General features: G+C 39.8%; 1 protein-coding gene across 2 annotated transcripts in view; it reads left to right on the top strand.

Annotated features, from left to right (window-relative positions):
• The window catches only part of add3a (adducin 3 (gamma) a), a 104,984-nt gene that overhangs the window by 12,807 nt on the left and 65,550 nt on the right, over nt 1–26,627 (top strand). Inside the window, exon 2 of one of the 2 annotated variants that reach the window (XM_087841911.1) lies at nt 8,981–9,018. The gene's annotated coding sequence lies outside the window, so the exon portion shown is untranslated. Of the gene's footprint in view, nt 1–8,980; nt 9,019–20,741; nt 21,039–26,627 lie in introns of those variants that run through there. The other variant, XM_087841910.1, reaches the window with a different exon arrangement.

Genomic DNA, 26,627 nt, shown 5'->3' with positions numbered 1-26,627 from the left:
ATTTTTTCTTTAAACAAACCATATTTAACTGCTTTAATGTTAGCATCAACATCATAACCAATTTCTGTCATCTTCTGCCTTATCTCAGTTGTCCTATAACAATCCAATAGAAGATGTTCCAAAGTAACAAATCTTGTAATGAAATCTTTTCATTAGCAGAGCTTGAAAATCTTGAAATGAAGTGTGTTAGAGTTAGGAACGTCCATCTTACTAGGGCTGCTCGATTATGGCAAAAATGATAATCACGATTATTTTCACTGAAATTGAGATCTCGATTATTTGACGATATTTATTTAACAATAACAATGTATTGAATAATGACTTTAAAGATTGTCAAAAAATAATATAAAATAGTGTGCAAATACTGATAACAGTGCAAATGTTTGCAATATAAAAAATAAATGACAAATGTAAACATCTATGTTTAGTGAACTTTGCAGTGTTGCTCTGTGGTGCAGCTACGACACCGTAGCAAAGTTTACACACTATGTCTACTTGATCCACGTCTGACTCCGCGAACCCATAATGTTTCCACACCACTGAAGTTTTTTTTACCTCTCTTTTCAACCAACAGCAGTCACTCTCCTCTCCAAATAACTTCTGCTTAGCTTTCCGAGCTTCCCTCGGGTCCTCTTAATCAGCGGTCCCCAACCCCCGGGCCTCGGGCCGGTACCGGTCCGTGAGTCGTTTTGTACCGGGCCACGAGAGTTGAGGCTCAGGTGTGAAATGTATAGTTTACAGGGTTTTTATCGGTTTTCAGCGTTATTTTGTTATTGTTTTTATCAGTAACTCGGTTTTCCTTGGTCTTTTCACTTGTGTTATGAATAAATTTTCTTTTTTTCGGTACCGGTACTAGTTTTATTTTGTTGTATTTATCCGCGACACCTTAAAGGCCGGTCCATGAAAATATTGTCGGGCATAAACCGGTCCGTGGCGCAAAAAAGGTTGGGGACCGCTGCTCTTAATTGTTGTGACACGTGTTCGAAATGCAGAGAGGTGCGCTCGATTTGCCACACGGAGCAGCGCGAGAGTGAAGCACAAGGGAGGGGCTAATAATCGTCTCAGTCATTTTTAATGATCGTTGAAAGCCCAGATCGTAATCATGATTAAAATTCGATTAATTGAGCAGCCCTACATCTTACAACCATCTTCAAAATAAAATCAAAAGCACATCTGCACACAGGCTGTAAGTTGAAGCTTAGCTGAACTTATTAGGATAGGTAATGTTATAATGTCTTGGGGAAAATGCATCAATCAGCTAACTCGTTCATTGATTTGGGGAGAAATAATCCAATTTTGATGGCGCCAATATGACGCAGATACCTTGACTTTGGGTATCTGCTGATAGAGAGGACTGATCTGGTGCCAGTGTTAAATTGATGAACTATATCCTCATTCTGACAAAGCGGCTGAAGGTCATTCTTTTATTTTTAAGGGAACATCAGGCTTGAAATTACTTTCCTAACTCTAGAAAATAAATTTGTAACAAATGTATCCAAAAATATAAATTTACCAAAATGGTATTTATTGGCTAAAAATGTACTAACAAATATTTGATACCAGTGACAACGTTAAATTCAGTGGAAAAAATAATGAAAAAGTTATTATTGTTATTCACCTAATTTATTTGCACTCTTGTTAGTGTGAAGCAATGAAGTTTATATCAGATGATATAATGATATTAATTGAATTGACAACAGCGCATAATGTCCCATTAAGTGCTTGCTGACGAGTGTATAATGGAATATTGGCGAGAGTGAGAGCGACTAAGAGCCGGCTCTGAAAGCATCATTAGGATCCGGTTTTCATTTTGGGTCAGCCAACTTGCAATTTAGCTTAAATAAATAAAAATAAAGGGGAAAAGAATCATTCATACAAAGAAAAGCTGTTGATGTAACAAATATGAAGTATATCCAAATTACTGATCCTCTGCAACTTCCTCCATGCTGTCCTAGCTGGTGCACAGCTGCTGATACATGGTGTAGTAAAGACTGACTAGACCCACCAACTTAAGACTGATTTCTGTTCAGTGTGTCAGATCAGTGTTTAACCAGACTGGCGCTCACATTAAGTACCACTTAAATGCCCTTGAGCAAGACATCTCTGTGTTTCATTCGAATGCACATCAGCTTCAGCTGATGCATGCCTGAGCCTGACCTCTCGCCTAAACAAAGAGGAGAGTTTATCTTCTGGGATTAACAGTGTATCGAATTTTGGAGTTGTTATTGTTAATAAAATAAACTGCAACAAAAATGAGTGCTTATTGGGGTTGTATCCAGAATAGTGTTTGTCATGTACTTTGCCTGAACTCATCTTTCAGCATGACTCTCTTCCTGTTAAAGCAGCTGTCTGATCTGTTCAGATGGGCTTTGTGAGTGTGGCTGACTGCCAACAACGAACACAAGATGAACCTGAGAGAGCAACAGAGGGCTCTGACACTGCACAAGAACAATGGACAACATTTAACAATATTAGTCTTGAAAGTTTATCTTATAAGTTCATGAACATGATAATATCAGTGGTCAGTGAGTTTCTTATTGAATAAATGCTGTTGTCGAGTAGGGCTGTTCGATATAACGATATATATCAGATGACAATATAAAAACGTCTATTGTTTCATTTTACGCTATCGTATTGTTTTGTGGTGTCGCAAAATAAACTGTTCACGGTAATATTTTTTCATCGCTTTGATGGTCACTGTAGTGGCTATATTAATTTATTAAAGTTCTCTCTTTCTCTTATATTTAATATAACCACACTATGGACGGACAAGCGCCTGTTTTTATGCGTTGTGGTTAGCAACAACGACGGTAACAACATCGCGTGTCTGCTTGTTTATGTTCCACATAAACCTTTCACAATAAAGCTCAATATCCTGTTGAGACTTTTCAAAATAAACTGAATCACGTGAAAGAGCAGATTATTTACAGATGAGAAGTAAAAAAAAAAAGAGCCACCAGGTGCTAAAAAATAAACCTTAGACTCAAACGTTAGAACAGGCTTTTCCCCGCAATGCGCCGTGTAATAAATACAAAGAAAATGGCAGCCTTTACAACTTATGTCTAAAAATGTATCGTTTCATGCATCGGTTAAAACACTCGACACCATGACGCGCAGCTGGAAACACTTCCCGCTAGACGAGCTGCCCGAGATTCACAGAATTTACAGAAAATGTTACATTTTTGTGATTTATATCGTTATCGGACGATAGAATTCTTATATCGGGATATGAGATTTTGGTCATATCGCACAGCCCTATTGTCGAGTCTTAAAGTGATGAAAAAGATTTTATTTAACACTGCATAAGCCGTTATGGGTTTGTGGTGCTAGTGTTTGGAGCTGTTTCGTAGCCCACACAGGATTCATCTGATGCTTAAGTGATGAAAACTGGTTTGCCTGGTGTTGAAGGAGAACTGTTCCGTTTGGGTGGGGCGTGTTTATTGATGCGAGCATTCACATTGTTCATTTTGACAAGTCAAATTATAAAAAGCATAGGTGTAGTTTAGTATAACTTCACTCTAATATTTAGTTTATGTATATATTTATATTTTTTGAGGTCATGAGTCAGAGTTGTATTAAACTGAAAGAAACCAAGGGGCAGCTGTGGCTCAGGAGGAAGAGCTAGCTAGAGCTAGTAGTTTACTAATCCTAATATTCCTCCAGTCTTCGTGTTAAAGCTTTCATGGGCAAGATACTGAACCTCTGAAAAACACTTTGGGAAGTTTGTGCCTGTTTGATTAAAAAGTGTATGAAATAAAAAGCATTATAAATGAATGTGGGTTGTATTGAAGAAGTGCTTTCAGTGTTCAGCATGAGTGGAAAGGCATTTTTACCTGTACACTTTCTAAGAGTGGACTAAAATATATCCTCAATCTTTTGACTAATGGAGAACACAATATCCAAAAGGGAATAAAACTCTGTTTTGGCATGTCTGATGTCATGTTTAGATATTGCTACTTCTGAAACATTTAAAATGGGCCTAAGTGATTTTGAAATTTTGACTGTGGTCAACAGATTAAGGAAGAGTGGGTTTCAAAAACAACTTGTACTCTATCATAGGGATAAGCATGAAGTAGAATATACTAGAGGCAAGTTCTGTAGTGGACTGCGGTAATAGAGTTTGGTGGATCGTAGAAATATTTTAGTAAATTCCTGAACTTAAAACTCATAACTCAGAGTGGGAATCAAGATAACGCCCCACAAATTGTTTGCACATCTGATGCTTACATCAGGTCTGACATTTTTGCAAAAAGAAGGTGGAGAAAACTGTTCAGTTCAGGGGTTGTGGTTGTTGTTGTCGTTGGTGGTGGTGGTTTTTTGTTTGTTTGGTTTTTTTTTTCCAGTTGAACAGATTGGAAATGAATGACTGGATGTGAAAAACTACTTTATTTTCTTCATTTTTAAATGACAACACAGTAGTAGCACAGCTGTGGAAGAATTTATCCACACACGTCAGTAACGCACCATCTGACAAACTGCTGTTGGAACTCAAGGAGAACAATTAAGAGTGAAAGTTAAGCAAGCTAAATGTAATAGGTCTCTTCTAATTTTATTTCCCTTGATTTAATTTGAGAATACTAGAGGGTCATTCTGTGTACTGTAATTTAATCAGCTGTAGAAACTGAAGAAAAGGTAAAGGCTTGCGTACTTGTAGCCAGTTAACAAAGCTGCACGAGTCCATGTGTGTTTACTTGCATAAATGGGTTTATGTCTTACATCCGAATAACATTTTTAAAAACTGTCATCTGCTGCTGCTTCCTGCTGAACGGGCACAGTTCTGACAGCCTGCCTTATCAGCCATCTGTTCTGAAACTGATGGTGAAAATAAACAAATGCATGCCAGTATTTACTTTAGGTTGTCCTCAAGATTTGATAGTTTTTTGCTTTGTTGTGTGCCCTGATTTCTGGCTGTCTACTCCCAATGTGGATAAATTGGGTCGATAGCCATAGAGGGAACACCTGTCCTCTTCTTCATGAGTCTGAATTTAAAGACTGTCAAAATTCCATTGGGGTTTTCACTCATCTCTCTAAGCCCTTTTGACAAAATCAGAGTAATGAGTTGTTGTGTAACTGCTGCAAAACTAACAAGTCTACAAGCAAAGTTCTCTCTCATCTTGTCTATTTTTATTTCTTTAAAAAAAAAGGTCTCTATAATAGCTGATGACCTGGAGGTGCTATTACTCCATTAGAAGCTACCTAAAATTGGTTGAAAACTTCATTAGTAACCTCCCCTAATAAGGTTTAGCAGCAAATGGTTAAAAAGTTGCACTTAATTTGTCTGGACTTTATGTAATAAGGGTAAAGGAGGTCATGCTGCATGGTTGGACAGTCACATCCTCCCAATCAGTAGGGCCACCACAGTGGTCAGCAAAAACGGTTATGTAACTGTCCCTGCATGTCGCCCAAGGAAAAAATGAGTAGTATGTTAAGTGCAGTGTTGGGCATTGCTAATGACTTGAAGCAGTTCTTTCTGCTAGTTCCATTTCTGTAATGCCAATTATTATTTCTGCTGACGGTGTGAAACTGTGGAAGCACAATAGCCAAGGTTTAGGTAAATCATTGGCTTTGCTGTGCTACTAGAGTTAGGGTAGATGAATACCGAGGTCTGAATAAAGAACCCTGGAGTTCTGTCGGATCACTCAGCCAAAGAACTCGGTGGTCTGCTGACTTCTCTGCTTTTGTTTAAAAAGTTCACCATCGGAGCTGTAAAAGAGTACAGACCCTCTGTCGATGAGATTCATGCTTCTCACACTTCTCATGTCAGTCCACACCTGAGAACTGGAGGAAAATTCCTTTCTCCACCCCCACTAACACAAAAAACATTTCAACCAGGTGGTTTCAATTCCTGTTTAGTCAGCCAACCCGGACAGAGGTGTTTCTATAACTACTGTAAAATCTGGTGCTTTTTACATTTATACAGCCTCATGCAGTGCTCCAACAATACAAATTTCTAGAACCAGCTGACAATTCCAGTCATTGTGTCCACAGTTAGGTAATCTAGACAGCAGGAACTCCTCTTTTTCGTCTGAGACTGACAGTCCAACATTCACAATCGTGTGAGGCAGTGATCGACTCGCTGTATGAAATTTAATATTGGATTTAGTGCTTGTGACAGTTTCTACATTTCTGTAGTTTGGCTGCTTAGAAAAAGTTCCGCACACACTTGCGTACAGAAAAATCCAACCACACATCATTGAAAGGTGATGATGCTATGCACAGGTTAAAGACTGATTGGTTTTAGCTGAACAGTAAAAGAAATAATCCAAGCAGAGATCTCTAAGAACTGCCCTTTACCATTTTGATGTTTCTGGAGCCAAACATGGCCATATTTAGACTAGAGGATAGAGCTGTGTTTCACAACCTTTTGGATGCACAGCACATATATTTCACATTAGAAAAATCATACGGCACACCAACAAACAAAAATGTCACAAAAGCATATTCATAATTTTTCCCCGTGCACCAGGTATTGCGGAATTGGCTCTGTTTGACCCCAGTATACCTTTTTTGGGGGGCTTTATTCTGACCAGTATTCGTGGTAGGTTCTTCATCTGGGTTGGAATTTTCCAGGACCCAGATCAGATCGACTACTTTTTCTTTTCAAATATTTATCTATTGCAATCACGCGTCGTCACACAGCATGTCTATTACGTCATTTCTTCTTCGTCTTTTTTACTGGCAGTTGGCAACCCATTTCATGATAGCTGGTAATTGCACTGCCCTCTACTGGAAGAGAATGTAATTGTTCTGCCCGTTACTCAAGATGATCACTTGGAGTACTAATCAGGTGGAACCAGATAATCTTCGCACAGTGGTTGGGAAACATTTCGATTTTAGCAGTGCTTTATTATAAATATTACTTGTAAACTTAGTTGGCATATAACACGCATATTACAGGTACATGGGTACCTGTAAAGCAGCGGTCCCCAACCTTTTTTGCGCCACGGACCGGTTTATGCCCGACAATATTTTCACAGACCGGCCTTTAAGGTGTCGCGGATAAATACAACAAAATAAAACTAGTACCGGTATCGAAAAAAAGAAGTTTTATTCATAACACACGTGAAAAGACCCAGGAAAGCTGAGTTAACGATAAAAACGATAACAAAATAACGCTGAAAACCGATAAAAACCATACATTTCACACCTGGGCATCAACTCTCGCGGCCCGGTACCAAACGACTCACAGACCGGTACTGGTCCGAGGCCCGGGGGTTGGGGACCGCTGCTGTAAAGTATTACAAAGTAACTAGAAAAAAATGTTAGAATTTCATTCATCAAAGTTGAAGAAAGACTTCTTGGATGGCCTGTACCTCATAGAAGACCATACTATTGGGTAGATAATCCCGTAAAATAAAATATAAAAATACTCCAAAACGTCTTGATGCATGATCAATCATCCAGGTAAGGAAATTGAGGTACTCTAAAAGTTATTATCAGGCCTACTTAAGTCACAGTTACTTGTTGATCTAAATAAGCACCGACCCAGCCTAAATGTTCCCAATGTTTTCGCACTACCTTGTTCCATATTTATGTTACACTTTTGTAATGTTTTTGATGTGATATTTTGCGTCACTCCCCAAATTCCCAGTAACCAATTGTCATTGGAATGGAATTCAGGCGCAGCACTTAGCAAAAACACATTTAACATGCTGGCAGTCTGCACTCGCGTTCTTCTACAGTGACCCATGCTCCCCGGTGTTGACACAGTTGGTGTTTATGCAGATGACATGGATGTCTATCAAAGGCAAGCCGTGTCCCTCAGGCCTCCTGCTGCTTGGTGTAGCCGCTATTACAGTACAGAGCCACAGCCTAGTCTCTATGTTGGAAACTGCTGACCGCCGTGACCTAGAACACGCACTGAGACCAGTGCAGTTGCTCATACATGCACAATAATGAGTTCTAAATGAGCCACATCCAGTGATGGCCAGGGTACTACTGGGAAATGGTACTGAAGGGATAATTAAAGTACACTCTTAAACGTTTGTGAAAGAAGAGGGGGGGAAAAAACATTTACAATTTCCTTTGTAAGGAAGCTGGTTAGATACAAGGTCAGGGACGTCTCAGTATAAACCCCTAAAAGCATGGAAAGTAAAACAGTCACCACAGCCAGCCATGATATTTGACAGATAATTCAATTAAAAGTACTCTAAAGTTATCAACAGCACAAAAAACAGTGCAGAGGTCCAATTCAGTGACTTGAATTACTGAAGGTGCGGCCTTCTAGATAGCAATTTACACGTGTCAGGTAAAGCAGTCATGCCTCTAACTTTAAGCATCAACTGGATCCAAATTGGTGAATAATACAGAAAGGCACGTCTTCGTGGACTTGAGTAAATTCACTAGAGACCCAAATCAATTTTTGTACCAGACTATAAAAATATTACATTCATGCATGGAGTTGGGTATTTTAATCGCAAATTCTTTGGGGATCAATTGGCTTTTGAGGGCAGCCTCAAGTGGCCGTTTTCAGCCCCTAAGACTGCTTAATCTAGACTCCAGAACTCGTCTTGTTCTTCGTCTGGTTCTTCGTCTTGTTCTTCGTCTGGTTCTTCGTCTTGTTCTTCGACCTAGTTTAACACATTGTGACCATTCCTGATGGAAGTCCATGAGACATTTCAGATTTTAGCTTAATTAAATGTCTTCTTTTTTGTTTGGATTTTTGGGAGTATGTTAAATTACTCAGATGGGATAATGAAAAGGCTTCAGGCTTGAGGGGGGAAAAAGTAGACTTCATTACTTTATTGTGAGATACCTCTCTACCTTTGATTTTAGGTTTGTTTCACTCATTCTTGGCTAATTTGCTGTATTTGTATTTCAGGATTTCAGGATAAGCGCACAATGAGTAAATGTTTAAACCAGTGCGTGCATCAGCCTCTGTGTCAGATGTCCTCACCACAGACTTGCAATGTGGCTCAGAGTTTTACTGAACTTGGAGGTAGAAAGTAAAAAAAATGTTTTTGTTTGTTTTTTGTCCTAGTTGGCGAGACGTCATCACCTCAGCCAGTCCCCAGAGAGGTAAGAAATTTGACATCAGCACGCACCATTTAAGCTTCTGCACAAGCTTTCGCAACACCTGTTCACTGCATAAACACCACAGCGCTGCTTTGAGTATTATTTTACAACAGAACAGAGGATGGTGAGTAAAGTCTTAAATGTAGTGTTGAGTGAAATGGAAAGTTCTCATTTTTTTCGGTCTGTAGTCCAGATGCCTCCACCCTCCTCTACGGTTTTATCAAGGACAAAGGGAGGTACATGGAGTGTAATACTGAATGGTTTGTGGAGAGCCTTGACTTAGCTTTGGTCAGTGGTAAACTTGTGGCCAGAGTTTTTATGTGCTCAAAGTCATTTTGTAGAGAAAAAAGCACCAGACCTTTCCCTTCTGCAAAGTAGCTCAAATTTTAATCGCCTTTAATGTGTATTTAGGCTGTTAACGCGTAGTCTGCTTACACTTTTGGTGACTGATATTTTTAAGCCTATTTGTCACTCTTGTTTTTCTGCTCCAGTGCAATGTTAAGTCAGTACCAGCTTTATAGTGGAGACCTTGTGTTTATTTTACTTCCATTAGGAGTTTTAAAATCTTACAACTAATAAGGATGATTGCATAGGCTACAGAGCTAAAGCTTTTGCACTTTTTATGACGTGGTGCAATTTCTTTTAGTTTGTAACCAATATTAATGGATCTTTTATGAATTTTATTTCCCGACAAACACAGTTGGGTTTTTTTTTAATATGTACAACTGTCTACATACCTGGACACACATTAGAAACTTTTCTGGTTTTGTGCAGATTTTCCAGTTCAAAACCTCAAATATGATTCCTGGTTATAAATAAAGCTCGTGGTTGGTGGTTGCCGTTCTTCTGTTTTCAAATGATAGTCCTAATGTCCTAGAATTTTGATATCTCGAATAAACTTCCACTGTCCACAGAACCCTTTTCCACTGCAAAATGGGTTTTGTTCAGTTTGGCCAATAATTCTTCAGGATGTTTGTCCGTCTTCAGAATTTGAAACTACAAAGCTTTTTTCCAAGTCTTCTGATGGAAGCATCGTGTGCCTGTCCCCTGTATTTTTGAGTTTGTGGGTGCCATATGGCAGTATTGCTTTTAGTTTGAAAGCCAATCCTAGAATTCATTCAATTCTAGGAATTTGACAGTAGTGGATTGGATATCAGTCTGATTCTAGCCCAGAAAGCTAGATATTGGTGACATGAGATGATCCATGATCCGATCTATTCATTTGAGTTCTTTATTCTGTATCTATGTCATCACCCAAAGCTGACGTAATGTGGAGGAAACTAACAGCAGAGCAGCAGCACTTTGGAGGTATTTCTCCAAATCCTGAAGATATTATTGGATCAGAGCCAGTAAAAGCTGATTCCAGCCATCCATATGTAAGACAACATTTTTTGTGTTCCTTGTTAATTATATTTAAAACAATTTCTTTTGGCTCAGCACTGTAACACTGTTGATCTTTAGTATGTTTGTGACTCATTGAATTTTAGGGAACTCCCATGAGTTTGATCTCTTAGCCACAGTCTGATTCTTTCCTATCTGATAAATGAAAGGATCTTTTTCTGTGTTTACAGCAGTGGTGTGCTTTGTGCTTTCTGTTTTGGGCCGTTGACGTACGAGTGACACAAGATCTCCCTCCTCTCACTCACTTCTCTTTCACTCTGAATGTCTTTACTTGATCCGTCTCTCGTTATGCACCTCGGTCTTATCTTACCCTGTCGCTCTCCCTCTTTCTCTGTCAGATATTTTTAAAGGATCTCTCTCAGACGTAGTTGCCCAGAGCTTGTAAGGTCAGAAGAAGTCAGCGTAGCTCTGATTGCTGGGGTGTCTCAAAGTGTTGCATACCAAGTCGTCTGCTGCTAAGATCTTAAGTGACACTAGCACTTGTGTCTGGTTCTTTAATTCCTGTATGAGAACATTTCAGGTCCCAGCAAATTTAACTGCAGGCACAAAAGTACTTTAGAGCCTGTGCTTATGTCTGAGCACTGCTGGAGCACTGCTCTTTGATAATATTATCCACTATTATCCTTCTAATATACATTTTCTTTTACATTAGTTTTACCAAACCCATATTCAATGTCCAAGCAACATTTGAGCAGCTAAAATTTTGTTTTACATTAAAATTTGTTTAAAAAAACCCCCCAGTTGGGATAGCTCCTTTTTTCATTCCAATAATTCTCTTGTACCAACTGATTTAGTATTGTTCTTGACAAGGATTCAGCTCCAGTGGGAATCCGTTGCTGACAGCTTTGTGATTTGGACATATTTGCTATTTAAAGTGCAAACTACAGCTAAGCCATCTGGCTAAGCTTCTAATGCTCCATTTATAAATTATACCACAATAGAAAGTGGATTAACTGCTGTCGATGTAATCCTTTAATGAGTTTCGTAGTGCTTTCTGCGATTTTGTTTATCCTGCAGCAGGGATTCAGAAGTAATATACACTATTGAACTGTATTAAGCATCTTTGTAATTGCATTTTCATGTAATAATGAATCTGTTAATCAAACAAGGCTGTGGCCTTGGAATACTGGCATATTCTAACGAGCAAATATGGCAAACGTGTGGCAAAATTACAAAATGTCACTGTTCTGTATGTTCTTGCTGCTGAGAAGACATAAGCGACAATCAGCTTGCCTTTGACGTATTTATCATCAGAGGTTTTTGGCGCCTCCCAGCTTTGAGGGGAAAAACGCGGCTTTTCCATTCTGCCAAAGAGCAGTGATGTAATAAGGGATGATGAAGATAATTTAAAAAAAAATAATTCTGCGTTGTCACAGCACACCGCAGACGAGCTATGAGAGACACTAGCATCATTTAAATTCTTGCAAACGTTAATAGGGGCTGTTGTGAAATGGGTGCACAACAATGTGGTAAATAAACTTAAGGAAAATGATTTTAATTAATATGTTTAATTAATCTTGTTCTTCATTTGACTTGTGTACAGCAACTTTAATGCCTTGATAACATTTTACATCTGTCCTGACTCTTTGTAAACCAGTATAATATGACTGTTTCTATGAGTGGCTGAAAGTCATAGAAACAGTTGGCATCTCCTAATAGTCGAGGTCTTTGTAACAACAATGACAGAAGTATAAAACCCGAGCTGCCCAATGACAGTGAGAGTGTCAGCACAGAAAGGCTGATAAGCGAAGTAGCTCAAAAAAATGAAGCACAAGACCCGAGTATTTATAGGAGCAGTAATGCTAAGACTGAAAGTGTGGACATGGATTGACCAGTGTGCTGTAAATGGCACTCGTCTCCAGCAACATTTGATCTAAAAACATAGTTTTGAAGATTGGCTCCCATTTCTTCCTTTAGATTTCCTTCAGTAAAGCGTGTGCGGTGTTCAGACCTGGCTGTGGTGCCTCACCCTGATCACAACGTGCACTCTGATATGTTAGTCCTAGGTGATGAGGACATGCCAGTGCAGTGCTTTGCTTAGTTCTACGTTCTCTTGTTTTGGAAAGCCTGGGTTCACTGTCCAAGGATCTTGTTATTGCCCACTAAGGTTCAAGGAAGAATATACAGCGATATGGTTTAACAGCCTAACTTAGTTTTTGTATTCCAGTTACTTTGTGAATGAATTTTTGTAGTTTTAGTTAATAAAAATTGATCCAAAAACTGGCAAGGCATATACAGACACTTGCATTTCATTTACATTATTAGAATTTACATTTAAATCCATCTACTTCTAGGGTACAGTGCTGTAATCATATCTGATATTAAGTCAGCCTAACATTTCTGCAAACTATTGTAGATGTCAATATGAAAATGTATGTATTTTTTTTTTTTTTAATTTGGAGTAAACAACACTTTTCTTGCTCTTATTTAAAAACCGTATAGTGATACATTTCCTTAAAGATGGACAAAGTTGACGACACACATCCATCCTACTTCTTCCATTATTTCTGACACTTTCCCAGTCAAAGACAAGTCCAAACACATGCTAAGCTGGGTTCAGTTTAGAGAAAACTCAGTGAATCTTCAGGATTAAGGAGGTTTGAATTATATGATTTTAACAATTCTCAGTGCAGAGATGGCCAGCTGTTCTAAACCTGCAAGCATTCAACCCAAGATGGATTTTATAGATGGTGGAAATTAAAAACCCATGCAGTTCTTGAACTTTCAGGGAGAGTCTTTGTTGAAAATCACAAAAGGCTGGGTATATCTGACATGGATAATGGTATAATGATGTTCAACCCAGCCCTACAGCATAGCGGGGCAGAGCTTACTACAATCCTCTTCCTTTGGTGGAGCTGTGTATTGATTTTTGAGGTGTTCGAATAGGTTTTGAAGTTGAGTGAAAAGACATTGTTGTAGTAGGTAAGAGATGCATTTTTTTCCCTCCCTGTGGTGGCTGCACTGTCTTTCGGCATGGACAGATTTGCGATGACCATGTTTAACAGTATTAATCAAAGTGGTCTTTCCAAGGACTTGACACGCTGATTTATGGCTATGAACTGTTTTAATTATAATCAGAATGGGTGTCTCCCTGATGAATAACAGCTGTCTCTTCTGTGACTCATAAGTCCTGACAGCAGCCAGAGGAGTTGGTTGTTTTACTTTGTGTTTGTGCCTGTGCCTGATTGTGCATGTGCTCTATTTGAATTGTTTCACAGCCAAATTTGATATGATTCGATAACCTCTGCTTCTTTTTTTCTTTCTTTTTGGCCAGTTTTGCTCAGATGGAAGAACGGGGGTCTGGCCTGGTCTGGTCTGGCAGCTGTAAATGATCAGATTTATGGATGTCTGTTTGTGTGCCATGGTTTTGTGGTGCAGATCTCTGGTTTAGAGCCACATGATGGGTCTTGTAATCATCAGTCACATCCCAATAAAACGCAAGCTGGGAGTGTGCGGCCACATCTTGACCGCATGCACAAATGCACATAGGAAATACAAATTGGCTGCCATCAATTTCTTCATTATTTTGCTCGTATAGATACAAAAGCAGATATTTCGCTAAGCATATAATGCATAGTCACAAACTGACACAAGTTCTGCTTTCAGCACTGGTGGCCTGTGGGGCTTTTGTAGTGCAACAAACAACCGCTTTGTGCTTTGCAAGGATGTAGGAGCGCACTGACGCGCACTTAAAAACACAAACACACATTCGTGCACGAGCACGCTCGCACACTGTGGAAGCGTCAAAGGCAGGGTGCAGTTCTGTCGTGCACAATAGGCTGTTTCATTAGAGCCCCCTCATGACACTAGAGCAGAAAATGGACTTGCAGTAAAGGGCAGATGAGGAGTCGGGAGTGTTACAGCTCAGCGCTCTGAGGTTGACATGACCTGACAGTGGTCAGGTCCATATCGGATAGATGGCTTCACTGACCTGACAGTCGATTGTAAATGGAAAAATGCGTCATAAAATACTTTGTGTGTGTGTCTTGATTAATAGATTCAATAAACAGATGCATTAGCAGTCCTCTTGACCTTTCTTGACTGGTAGCTTAATCTTTTGTAAAATCATGTAAATTCAAGTGCTTCTAAATTGGGGGCTCTCAATGTTTTGAAGCCTGTATAGCCACCAGTGTGTTTCAATAGTAAATAGTTTTTTAATCATTAGTTTGGTGGCTGTTGCTTTTCTACTTGTACAGCTGTATTTGTCAGTGTAATTGAGGGTCATTCTGCTGTGATTGCTAGAACAGAAGTAATATAAGAGAATGCTCCCTCGGTCTGCTTCTGTGGTGCTTTTGTGTACCATGAAGCGTGGGTGGATGAAATGTATAGTACTGCATGTGGTCTTTGTTATGCTGCTGGACTTAGAAGATCTAGTACCAGGGGTTTCTATTTCTTTGCCCTAGTTCTGTTTTTGAAGTGGATTTGGTAAACAGTCAGATACTTTACGTCTCTCTCATCTGAAACCTTTTGTTTTATTCTTTGCACTGAACAAGGAGCGGATCTCCAAGCTGACTCTTAAATGTTAGAATTTTTTGCTTTTACAGGGTACAAAAGTAGAGAATTACATTACTACAACTGGCTATAAAAGTACACATTCCAAAGATTGTGTTTTTTTTGTTTGTTTGTTTGTTTGTTTGTTTGTTTTTTTACAAGCCGGTCCATCCAATAGGCTCAAATTTAGAGGGTAGTGATGGCCACAATTACACATTGTCCACAACAGAGCCATACTCTTAAGTCATCATCAGTGTTGGTCAAGTTACTTGAAAAAAGTAATCAGTAACTAATTACTGATTACTTCCCCAAAGTACTGATTACTTATTTTCAAAAGTGATTAATTACTTAGTTACTTAGTTAGTTACTTTTTAAAAACACGATTTACAACCTGAATAGGTGATAAAGCGATAGATCTTTCAGCCCAATTCTACTTTTTCTACATAATCCATCAAACAAAATGTAATCAAATGGAAACGTCTCTTTTTAAAACTTGTTTTATTAGTTTTAATCTTTTAACTTTATGCATCAAGCAAAAATTTAATTATATGCAACATTCACTGACTGGAAGAAATTTGTTTAACATTTAAACCTATATTCTGCACATTCCAGCACATAAATTTTTTTTTTTGTGTGTGTGTTTACACTCAGTCTTTCAAATAAATGCAAGTAAAACACAGCAGAAAATAAATAAAATCAAAGACTAGCGGTCCTGTTGCTCTATTTTCACCTGTAAAGCAGGAGTGGGGTAGGCAGAGGTTTGCCCTGGTGCAGGTGTGCCGCAGCGGTCAGTGGAAGAATCCGCGAGTTTCTCTCTGAATTTCCCATTACATCATAGCGCACTCGGTGCTTGCTCGGAAGTTAAGGGGGTTTTTTCGCTGTAAAAAGAAGTTTCCTTTCCACGCAGTGAACAGCGGACGCTAATGTTTTTGTGACTTTTTATGGACTCAAACTCAAAGTAAGGTCAGTAAGTAACGCTTTAAACGCTTCCACGTTTAAAGCGTGGAAGCATGTCACTTCCACGCTTTAAACGCTGCACACTCATACTCTCTCCCGTACTCGATATATTATCCATTGTTGATCTGCACACAGCTGTTGCCACAAACGTCGCACTCGCTTACGTCACTGTCATGAGACACTCTCGCAAGAAAATCACGGTTTTAGTAACGCAGTAACGCAGCGTGCTTACGGGAAAGTAACAGTAATCTAATTACCGTTTTTGCAATAGTAATCCCTTACTTTACTCGTTACTCGAAAAAAGTAATCGAATTACAGTAATGCGTTACAAGTAACTCGTTACTGCCCATCTCTGGTCATCATACATAAAACATCTGAAAGTGTTCAATCCAGTTTTTTTTTTGTTTGTTTGGTTTTTTTTGTTGTTTTTTTTCCCAATAGCTCATCCGAAATTAATTTACAATGTGGGACAGATTTTAAAATAAAATAAAATAAGAGGTTGTTTTTATTTAATATTTTTGTAACTGAATCTGGCAGCTGGCAGTGGAAATGTGCCGTGGAGTGGGTGTTGTAAGTAACGATGTTTGGCAGTGATTTGTGTTTGTCTGAATCTCTCCCTTCGTGTCGCCGTTTAAGTCAGACTTGAAGGCTGGGCCTCTCAGTCTCAGTCCTTTCAGTTATGGCTGAGATCTGCTTCATGTCAAAACTGCTCCCTCTGGACCGCACTGGGAGATGGAATTAAATTGTAATATTTTCCAGCATATATTACATTTTGTGGGTGTTTTTGCTATAGCTCACTTTTTTTTTTTTTTGACAACATGTTAAAGTAATTTAACATGTTGCGTAATTTCTTCGCATGGTAGTAGTATGTGTTTAACCGATCCGGTCTGTTAACAGCATAGCTTTAGTGCTATTCTAAGAAGCCGATTAAACTGAGGTTCACGCTGTGGAGTTCAAGCCCCCGTCAAAATATATCTTTTGACCGTAATATGCACCTCCTGACCTTGTGCCAGACGCGGACTCATTAGTGAGTCACCATGTTTACTCCTGTCACATGATGTTGCAGTCAACCCAGGGAACTAAACGGAGCCCCCCTCCCCCAGTCCCTCCCCCACATAGACCAAGAGTCTCCACACCTCATTCAGGGGGAGAAGGTCGTCTCAGGACACGGTTCATCTGAGTCTGTGAACAAACAAGGAAAAAATACATCTGGGTGATTAATAAAGCCTGGGGCCTATTTGTCAGGTTTAATTATAACAGTTATAAGACAAGTAATATTTTACTAATGAATAATTTATTAAAGGGTGCTGACCGTATATGGCTAAAAGAGAAGAAACTTCATTGGCTTCTTAGGAGATTATTTTATGTTAAGCGATTATGCTGCTGACACATGTATCAGCCCTTTCTATGCTTCATTTTCTTGCCTGTGAAAACAGTCATACACAGACATTATTTTCCACTGTAGATGGCAGCTTTCTGCATTAATTACCCGAGTCGTTTGACAACACACGCCTCATATTTTGCTACGGCATACACAATAAATCCCTGTAATAGCCACTGCTTCGCTTTTTCTCAGCCATGCTTTATTTCTAATGTTGGACACAAGCCAGTAGACCACTGCAGACTCTGCAGGTGAATCCTTGCACTTCCTCGGGGTTTTCAAGGGATTTAAGCTTGCGTCAGCACTTGCGTTGCTTTGGTATCCTCTTGGGTTTGCAGGGAGTAGCATGGGTTTATTTACTCAAGTTAAATTCTGGGGAGAGAGGTTCACTTTTTTTTTCTTTCTCTCTTTTTCTAGGCGTTTAATCTGATTTATATCCATACTTTGCATTCTTTTCAAACGAGTACATTCTTATTACATTCAAAGAATTTCTTTGTGATGCTTTAGTTATGCCAGTAGTTTGTACAGCCCTTGGCCAAAACTGTGTTGTTTTCGATGAGGAAATGCTGCATATTAGTCACATGTAGCAGTGGAAAGAACTGCTGATCATATCCGAGAATTATTTATTGTGGCTCAAGATGGAACAAATGGCAAATATGGCATTCCAGTGCAATGTCAGCAGTGTTCTCGAATGCAAAATAGTGGTCCAGATTAGAGAGGATGAAAAATCCTGAGAGTAAAAGCTTAAGGATACTGGCCTCTGATTTTGATGTTGGCAGGAAAAAATGGTGCCTATTTACTTCGATACCATCAGCAGGTTTGTGAAAAAATTGTTAGTAGGAGGAGAGTACTGTCTGTTTCCTCTTTCTCTGCTTATCAAACAGTTGCTGTTAATGAGCTTCACATGTACTGTGGCAAAGTGAGGTATACTTTTTCTCCCTTTTCCTTTAAATGTAGATGGAGCCCTTGAAATGTGTCCCATCTATGCTCAGTCAGTGAGGTGAACTATTAGGATCATGGACATTCATGTAAACGCGCTTAGCTGTCTGGTGGTTGAGTCTGCAGTTCTGAGCTGAGGAATATTATGTGCTAAATCAAGATTAATGGACTGATACTGACAGCCAAGCAATGTAGCGTTGGTCAGTTTATATGCACAGATGACAGGTGTGCAAACACAGATACACACCAGCCTAGATTTACACCTTTATTGCCATGTTAGAGCCGTTCATGCTGCTTTACACATGAGTGCTTAGTAGCAAAATAGCATTCACAGAACTAGCCATCAATCCCATAAATAAGGTAGATGTGTGCCCCTTTTTTACCTACGGAGACTGCCGGGTCCTTGCACAAGTGTTCAGCTCCCGCGGTGTTGTTTATTTTGTGGGTATATCCAGTCTGAGAAGGTTGTGGTGATGGATGTGTGGCTTATTGTGAGAAACATGCAGTTTTAACAAATACATGTATGAGGCGTTCATTGCAGAGAAATGAATGCTGAAGATGTGAACCAGTTTAAACACACTACTCCTTAAAAATAGTTTCCAGTGTGGGGATTCACTGCTTTCAGCCTCGAGCGATTGATCCGCTCGTCCGAGGCACAGTTTGACAAACGTAAAACCACACTTACCGCACAGACCAGCAGAGCAAGCAGGGAATCCCTGCCACAGAGACTGACAGCTGCATATACACTAGCTTGCTGGGGCTGTTTCTCCCATAAATCCCATGCTCTCTGCTCGAATAATTGATTTCAAATTGATTTATAGGCTCAACTGGCTCATTTGCTTCTTGTGCTGGTATGGACTTGTATTTTTGTTTCCTATAATTATTGCCTCCTTGGTTTGCCAGCAATAAGGCCAAGGTTTTACCCTCCAAATGGAAGCATTTTCCACAGAAGCACCAATTAAATATTCATTTGGATTTGTTTGTTTCTCTGACAAACCATAAATTAGACACCCCAACAATTTCCTATACATGATGGAAGTTGGAATGTCACACGAGGCCCATTTTAGCATTGCTGTGCAGTCCTTAGAATACGTCTCATGCATGATGCTTTTCCACAATATATATCTTAATAATGAAAGTCTTGAAAGGGGACCAATTAAGCGTTTCCTGATTTTATGTCATATGATCACTTTTAAACATTTAAGTGCAAATAACCCCGTGACCCCAAAACTCAGGTTTTAGACTGCTTTAAGTGCACTTTATGATGTGACTGAGTGGCTATCACAAATATGGCCAACGTGGCTCGCCAACCTGCCAGTCAAACTTTCTGAGGAGTAACCATTTAAGAGGAAGTTAAATGGATACTATTATACTTCTATTAAATCACTGCTGTAGGCGCGTCATGACGTCAAACTCTTCTAAAACCATATCATATCCTAAAGTGCACATCCTTAGAAATGTATCTACACGTTGCAGTCATTGCCACCCATGTTTTGCAATGGAATCTTCAACTTGTATAGTCTACTTTGCCGACTCTATATGGATTAACCATAGAAGTACAAATGAAACAATAAAGTAAGGAGATAAATGTTTTTGATAAAGAATAAACTGCACAACAGTTCAGTGTTTTGAACTGTCAATCATGCAAAGCTAAAATAATTGCGATGAAAAGGAGCATAATGGTTCCGTTTTAAAGATCTGTTGTGTGCAGTACATGGGAATGCAAGTGCTCAGTGCAACAGATTCTTCACAGTCACGGAAGTCAGGATAGTGTGAAGGTTAAGATGAGTCCTCATTTGCATGGATAACCCTGCCAGGGTGAAGTCAGAACATGAGCGGTGCAGGCGCAGTACTTGTTGTTGTTGTTGTTAACATCTCTCTCTGTCTCACTGTCTGTGTTCGTCATCATTAAATATTAAGGCTTTTACTTGCTATCCAACTATTCATTTAAAAGCCGAGGACCGATTTGGCACATTATTGTATTTCTAAACTAAAAAGCCATTTCTAAATGGCAGCTCCTCCCTCCTTTCTTCATATGATCAAATGCTCCTTCAAACTCTTTTGTGTCAAAGGAGATTCCTCACATGAGGAGGCAGTTGAGCTGCTATCAGAGCAAGTGCTGGATGCCATCAGGAGGATTAATGAGGAGGGAGGGACTGTGTTGTGCAGGAAGGGGGGAGATTTGGCAACACTGGAAGTATAGTAGAGAGTCATTTGTGAACTAAAAAATAAATACAAATGAGTGTTTTAATAAGTTTCAAGGAAGTTAAATGGGGACTGGGAGGAGGAAAAATGGAAGGAGTGAGCTTAATTTATTGCACAACCATCTAAAGTATCCGTCTTATGCATTACTCACTTTGTTATCAAGTCTATACAAATGTTTGAAAGAAGGAATGGCTTAAAAAAAAAACACCTTTTGGAGGTCTTGGACCTTTTTCACAAAAGATCTCTGAAGCACCCCTGGGGGCGAATGACCCTGTCATCTCACCCCTCCCCCCTTCCACATTCAACCCCTCCGTCACTATCAGCCTCCTGCTGAATTCAGAGCCCCCTTCTCTCTGCATGCTGGCCAGTCCTCTGCAGCTCCTGCAGCAGATGCGTCGTATTTTCTGCCAGATGTACCAGAGTGCGTCCTGCTTAAGTAGGGAAGAAAGAGCAACTCCAGGAAAGGGGGGGGGAAAGATGCTGTAGGAGGAGCGTGAAAGAAAGAGGGCAGACGACGCAACAGTTTTACACTGCATTCGGCTTCAATGGGAGAGGCGTGTTAGAGAGAGGGAAAGCAGTAGCAGGCAGCATACTCGCTGTAGCGCAGGTGGATCGCAGCTGTCTGAAGAGAAAGATTTGGCGGCAGCAGGTTCGTACTGAAGATTCTCCACAACTGTAGCTTTTTTATTCCGTGTTTTGTGCACATATTTGTATTTTCTGTGACTGAACGGATGCTGTGTTCCCCTTCGTAAGAGTGGCTGTCTCACTGCTGTCCCTTCATGTTTCTGCTCTGCAGTTCTGTCATTCCCTAGAGCTGACCGCAGCAAAGGAAAGTGTGCGCATCAGTGTTAAACTCATGTTTTTGTTTCATTTTTTTTCTTTTTAAGTTGAGGCATGCACTGTCCTCCTTGGTATCTTGTTCACAAAAGTTCATTACACATTAGGAAGTTTACGAGGGATTCAGAGACTTGTCTGGCATGCTAAATGGAATAGCAGAGGCCCGATTCCCTCCTTTCAAATTGGGAGTTCTTTTACTGCGGAGAAGAATAGAGCTGGGAGCTTTGAATGCACCCGAGATGGCTTTCTGTGTGCTTAAGAGAGGTGCCGCCCTCTCAAGTGTCAGCATGCTTCATGGGAAGGTGGTAGGGGGTAGGTTCATGTGCTTGTAGTTTGTAGAGGGGGCTGGGATTTTTGCATCTGGGCTGTATTGATAAGGCATGAGTTATTACCTTGGTCTCTTACATAATATGAAATTTTAGTTTAAGGTTAAGGATTAAAAAAGTTGCTTTATTTTCTTGTGGTTCCTTTTTCCCTTGAGGGGAAGGAGTGATGCAGTCAAGTGCTCTCGTGAATCTCTTTTCATAGATATCTGTTTACTGTCGACTGCACGGCGATAAGGAGCCATTAGGAGCAGCTTGTTTCTATTTCGGACTGTTTTTCCGGGTATTCCTATGAAAGGCCCCCTTTCATGGTTGGATAAATGACTGACTGACTGGGAAAACCGGTGGTTTTGTTGCGCTTTGCTCACTTTCTTTTTTTGTCTTTTTTTTTGCTTACATTTGCTTCACTTCATTAGATTTATATAGCTTTAGGCGTTTTCCATGATCAAGGCATTGCCTTTTATGCCTCGAGGTTATGGATCATTTCTACTTGTTTTCCCTTTCTTCTCAAGAACTGAATCACAGAAATCTGTACACCATTTCAGATCAACAGTCTCTGATTTCAACACAACTGATTTTTTTTATTTATTTTTTTTGCTCAAATGCTCTGCAGCTTATCCAAGAGCTCTCACGCTGTTTGTGAAGGAAATTTAGGGCCAAGTTGAGTCATGTTTGCGCTGCAGTTCTTTTTGAGCTACGGTAAGATCTCAAGCTACCCATCAGTGCAACAAAGTGTATGCAAATGTAAACGTAGATGTGCGTAGGTTACAAAGCTTAGAACTGACCTGCGTTTTGTCTGACTTGCTGTCACATTTGTTTTTCAGTGCTGAAGTAATAAAGTCTGATTCACATCAGGAACACACCTGCCTCTGCAGTGTTACTGCATACAGCCACTGGGCTCACAGACTGTACGTTTCTTCACTAATCTCTTCCTGTTGTCTTCAGCATGGCGCACATTGCTTACATAATAGTGAGCAAATAGTCCTCACAGGTTTGTCTTTGTTGGCTGCCTCACCTTTATCGTCCAGGCTGAACGAAAAATACCGTAATCCAGACTAGGTGCAGTAGAGCGCACTGCATTGCACAACCTCAACAGACTGTTTGTTTTTGAAAATCATACATTTGGGGTTTCAAATGCTCTAATGCTTGATAACGGCCAAGCATGTCAAATCTCGCTTCTGTCTTGGATAATTTTTTTTTAATTATTGAAATTGGTATTCATCCTCTCATTGAGCCTTAAACCAACATCAAAATATTTTTAAACTTTGACTTAAAATCTGGTGAGTTCTTGACGATGAGGCTGAATGTGCACATACAAAGCACTGCTAGCTGCAGCTTTATACGCTGTTACTGTTGCTTTGAGGAGGTTTAACAGGAGCAGAAAAATGTTCTGCTTTGAGATTCAGTTCTTCTGCAGAGGAGACTATTTGGTGTGTACACATTGTACTTGCTGCCATGGCGATGGCCTTGGTGCTCCAATGAATCCTGAAATGTCCAATCAAATATTTGTGCAGAGTTCGTCTGCAGAGAAAGCAATAAAAAAGGACCCTTGCTGCAGGCTTTGTTTGGTCTCCTCTGAGGTTTCTCATTGTTTCAGGAATGACTTTGTGTGCTGGGCCCTTGAAGAAAATGTTGGTGCTTCAGGCCGAATGATTTGCGGTCCTTCTGGCCTTGATTTCCTCTCCCGAGGCATTTTTCTTTTAACAAATATTTTTTTATTTTTTTGGATTCACATGAACTTGACACCACATGCCTGCTCTCAGGTCAAGGTTTTGAGATATAACTTACATCTGACTTATTGTGCTTTGACCATGTAGTTCAACAACGTCCCAAAAAACTATCCAAGAGAATTTATCCCCCAATGCCGAGGCTGAGGGGGTGAACACGTACTGTTAGCGAGAAGTATTTTTCTGGTCTCTCAATCAACCTCAGCGACCTCACTGGCTCTATTCCTTATGCTCTCTGTAGTGTGTGCGTGTGCGTGTGCATGTGCGTGTTAGGTAAATAGCTTGGATATTATTCCCACAATTATGTCATACAACATGGTTTCCAGCTGTCGATGTCAGCTGAACTTAATTTTGCTTTCAAGAAATTCATCCCCAACCACAGTCCATGTGTTTGTGTTGTTTTTTGTTGGGGGTGATTTTGTGCATGTGTGCCCGGTCTGTGTTTTGTTCCTTTTTTAAAAAAAAAAATCTTTGCCTTAACTGTTTATATGAAAGTACACACTGAAGGTCTGTGGAGTGTCACCTGTTGGCTTGCTCCATAAAGAAAATCAGATTGTGAGTAATGAAAGCGCTGAAGCTTTTTGGAGATCATGATTAGGGTCTGATTGAATACTGCGTTCCAGCTCTAAATTAAACCAAATGTGTTTTGGGCTGGGTCCCACATAGACGGGCAAACACAGCTGAAAAAATGGCTGCACACATTTCAGCTTGACTGCAGGTGTTCGTGTAGTTTTAGAGCAAAATCATCTTTGAACCAGAAAAGTAAATGTGAAATTATTTTTTTGTTTACAGTGGAGAGCATTTAGTCAGCACTGAGGTCTTTCAAGCATTACATTTACATAGACAAGGCTTCCAAATCCTCAATTTCCCCCCAGGCTTGGATTTTGATCTGTTGGATTTTGTTTTCATGGGACTGACATTTAGTCCTCTCTCTCACATCTTCATTCATGTTGCAAGCTTGTTACTCAATCAGATTGCAATAAACGCTCCCAAAGAGAAAGATTGATGCCGTGTGGTTTGCTGGTTTGCTGATTTGCTGCTGCTGTTATTGTTGGAGTCATGCATGAAAGACGTCCACAGCAGAAAACTGCAGCACTCCAGCCTCTGAGTAATCCCTTGGATAATGACGTCAGTTAAGTACCCTAAATTGGTTGATCTTTGCCCAGCAGTGGCTGGACCCCACTAACCCCAGGCTCCCATTTTACCCTGGCCACAGTGAGCTGAGTCTTGTGGGGTGAAACCAATAATGATTTAGGTTCTCCCAACACTTTTTTTACAGACTGTGCTAGTGAGGTCAAAGTTCATGGGAAAGGTTTCTGAAGTTGTCTTCACCAAGCAGCTGCATCCCTTGGCAGGTTAATATTAGATCTCATAGTTAAGGAGTCATGTGTTACAGGGAACTGGAACTTCTGTAGTTCAGTACTTTATAGTTGAGCCTTTGTTGAATCCTTACGACTTTTAAAAGTTTAATGAGCTACATTATTGTGTTTATATGTTCTGGGTAGTATTTATGTTAGCCAAAGAAATGCGAGGACAGAATGCAAAGCTGTAGCTCTCATGTGCCCGGGTTATACTGGCAGTTCTGAGTCAACCTGTAGAATATCTATTTCACAAACTGACCTATTGAGGACTGGCATCCTATTACAGTACCACACTCAAATTCAGTGAGCTCTTTAGAATGACCCCCTTTTTTCAAATGTTTGTAAAAGCAGACTGCATCCCTGTTGCCACAGGTAAATTTGCGCTTCCTCATTCGACTGAACCTCCCACCTGTTTGTCCTTTGATTTCAACCACAATAACTCTGTGCTTGGTGCCAAAGTACCTCACAGATGTACAAAGCAGAGTGCTCCTTGTGTTTCCCTGCACAGCCTGTGTGGCCTAACACTGTATGTTGTCTTTGTCTTGTGAACCTGATCCCAAGTGCAAGTATTGCAGCACCATCCACAACCGTCTGGACCCACTTAAGCACTGGACAACACAGAAGTTTAGAGGCTATTGAAAGAACATGAAAGAGCATAAAATACGTTAAATACTGAAAGACACTGAATAAAAAAAACCTTTTCATCTTTTGGAGATGCTGTGGATCACAACATTTTTCCTTTTTGTGCTTCGTTACCACTTTTGACGTCAGTTGGCTAATTTTGGCTTGTGTCATTAACCTTAAGATATCCCTACTTTTTTTCTTTTCTTTTTTTTTTTATGAACACTACTACCCTTTTGACCTGACATGCCTGATGAACAGTTTTTGTAGATATTGCTTCCCCCCCCCATCTGATAACTGCAGTTTATACAGAACATTTCTTAATTTTCTCTGTTGGCTGTGATGATGATAACAGATTAAGGTTGAATCACAAGGATTATCATGTGTCTACACGTATAAAGCTGGCTTAGACTTGTATTGGTGTTAGTAATGCTGATCTTTATTAAAACAGGAAGCTACCACTTGGTTTGGTTTAAAACCAAAGCCGTTTTTTTTCTTCTTTTTTTCCTGTGGAAAAAGTCAACTGGTTGAAAGGAGCTTCATTAACTTTTTATAGTAATGTTTTATGCCTTACTGACTATCACCATAATTGTTTACAAATGCCAGGTAATAAGTACTCATTTTCCAATACAGAATCCCTACCCAGAATAAAATCTCTTTACAAATTTGTCTTTGAAGCTCTGAGAACAAAGTGTGAATTTCACAGGAAAGGAAAGAGTGCTTTTTGTACCAACCAAAGAGTACCAACAGGTAGTTGGCTTTCCACATGTGGTGTTTGTCCTAGGATTTACAGCTGAGTGTAATGTGATGTGTGGCAGGTTGAGGAATTAGAAAAGATGGACTGGAGCCCAAGAAGAATGATTTATAGATAAAATAGTAGCAAACAACCAGCACAAATTCATGAACAAATTTGCATCATATCCTTAGGATATGATGCAAATTTATTCATGAATATCGTTAGGATATGATGCACAGGATCCACTGGACCAATAACTTGGACAGGACTCCAAAGCTCCCCACCATAAAACTGGTGGACTAGTTGTTAAATACTGGTTGTTTTTACTCTGAGCATTCAAGGCGCTTTACACAACTTGCCTCATTTACCCATTCACACCCATTCAAACGAGCACTTTTTCTACTTGGGGTTAGTATCTCGCCCAAGGATGCAGACTGAAGCAGCCAGGGATCAAACCGCCAACCTTCCAATTAGCAGATGAACTGCTCTGCCACATACCTCTCCAGAGTAGGGGACTGAAGACTTGCACATTAAGTTAATTGGTCAATCTAATGGTGCATACCAAATTAAGCTGGGAGTCAGAATTTGAGTTTCCAGTCGGAATTTTCAAATTAAATGCCTCTTTAACGTGGG

This window comes from Neolamprologus brichardi, chromosome 6, assembly GCF_056152115.1.
Source record: "Neolamprologus brichardi isolate AB-2024 chromosome 6, ASM5615211v1, whole genome shotgun sequence".
Lineage (NCBI taxonomy): Eukaryota > Metazoa > Chordata > Actinopteri > Cichliformes > Cichlidae > Neolamprologus > Neolamprologus brichardi.
This window is presented reverse-complemented; position numbering and strand designations above follow the sequence as displayed.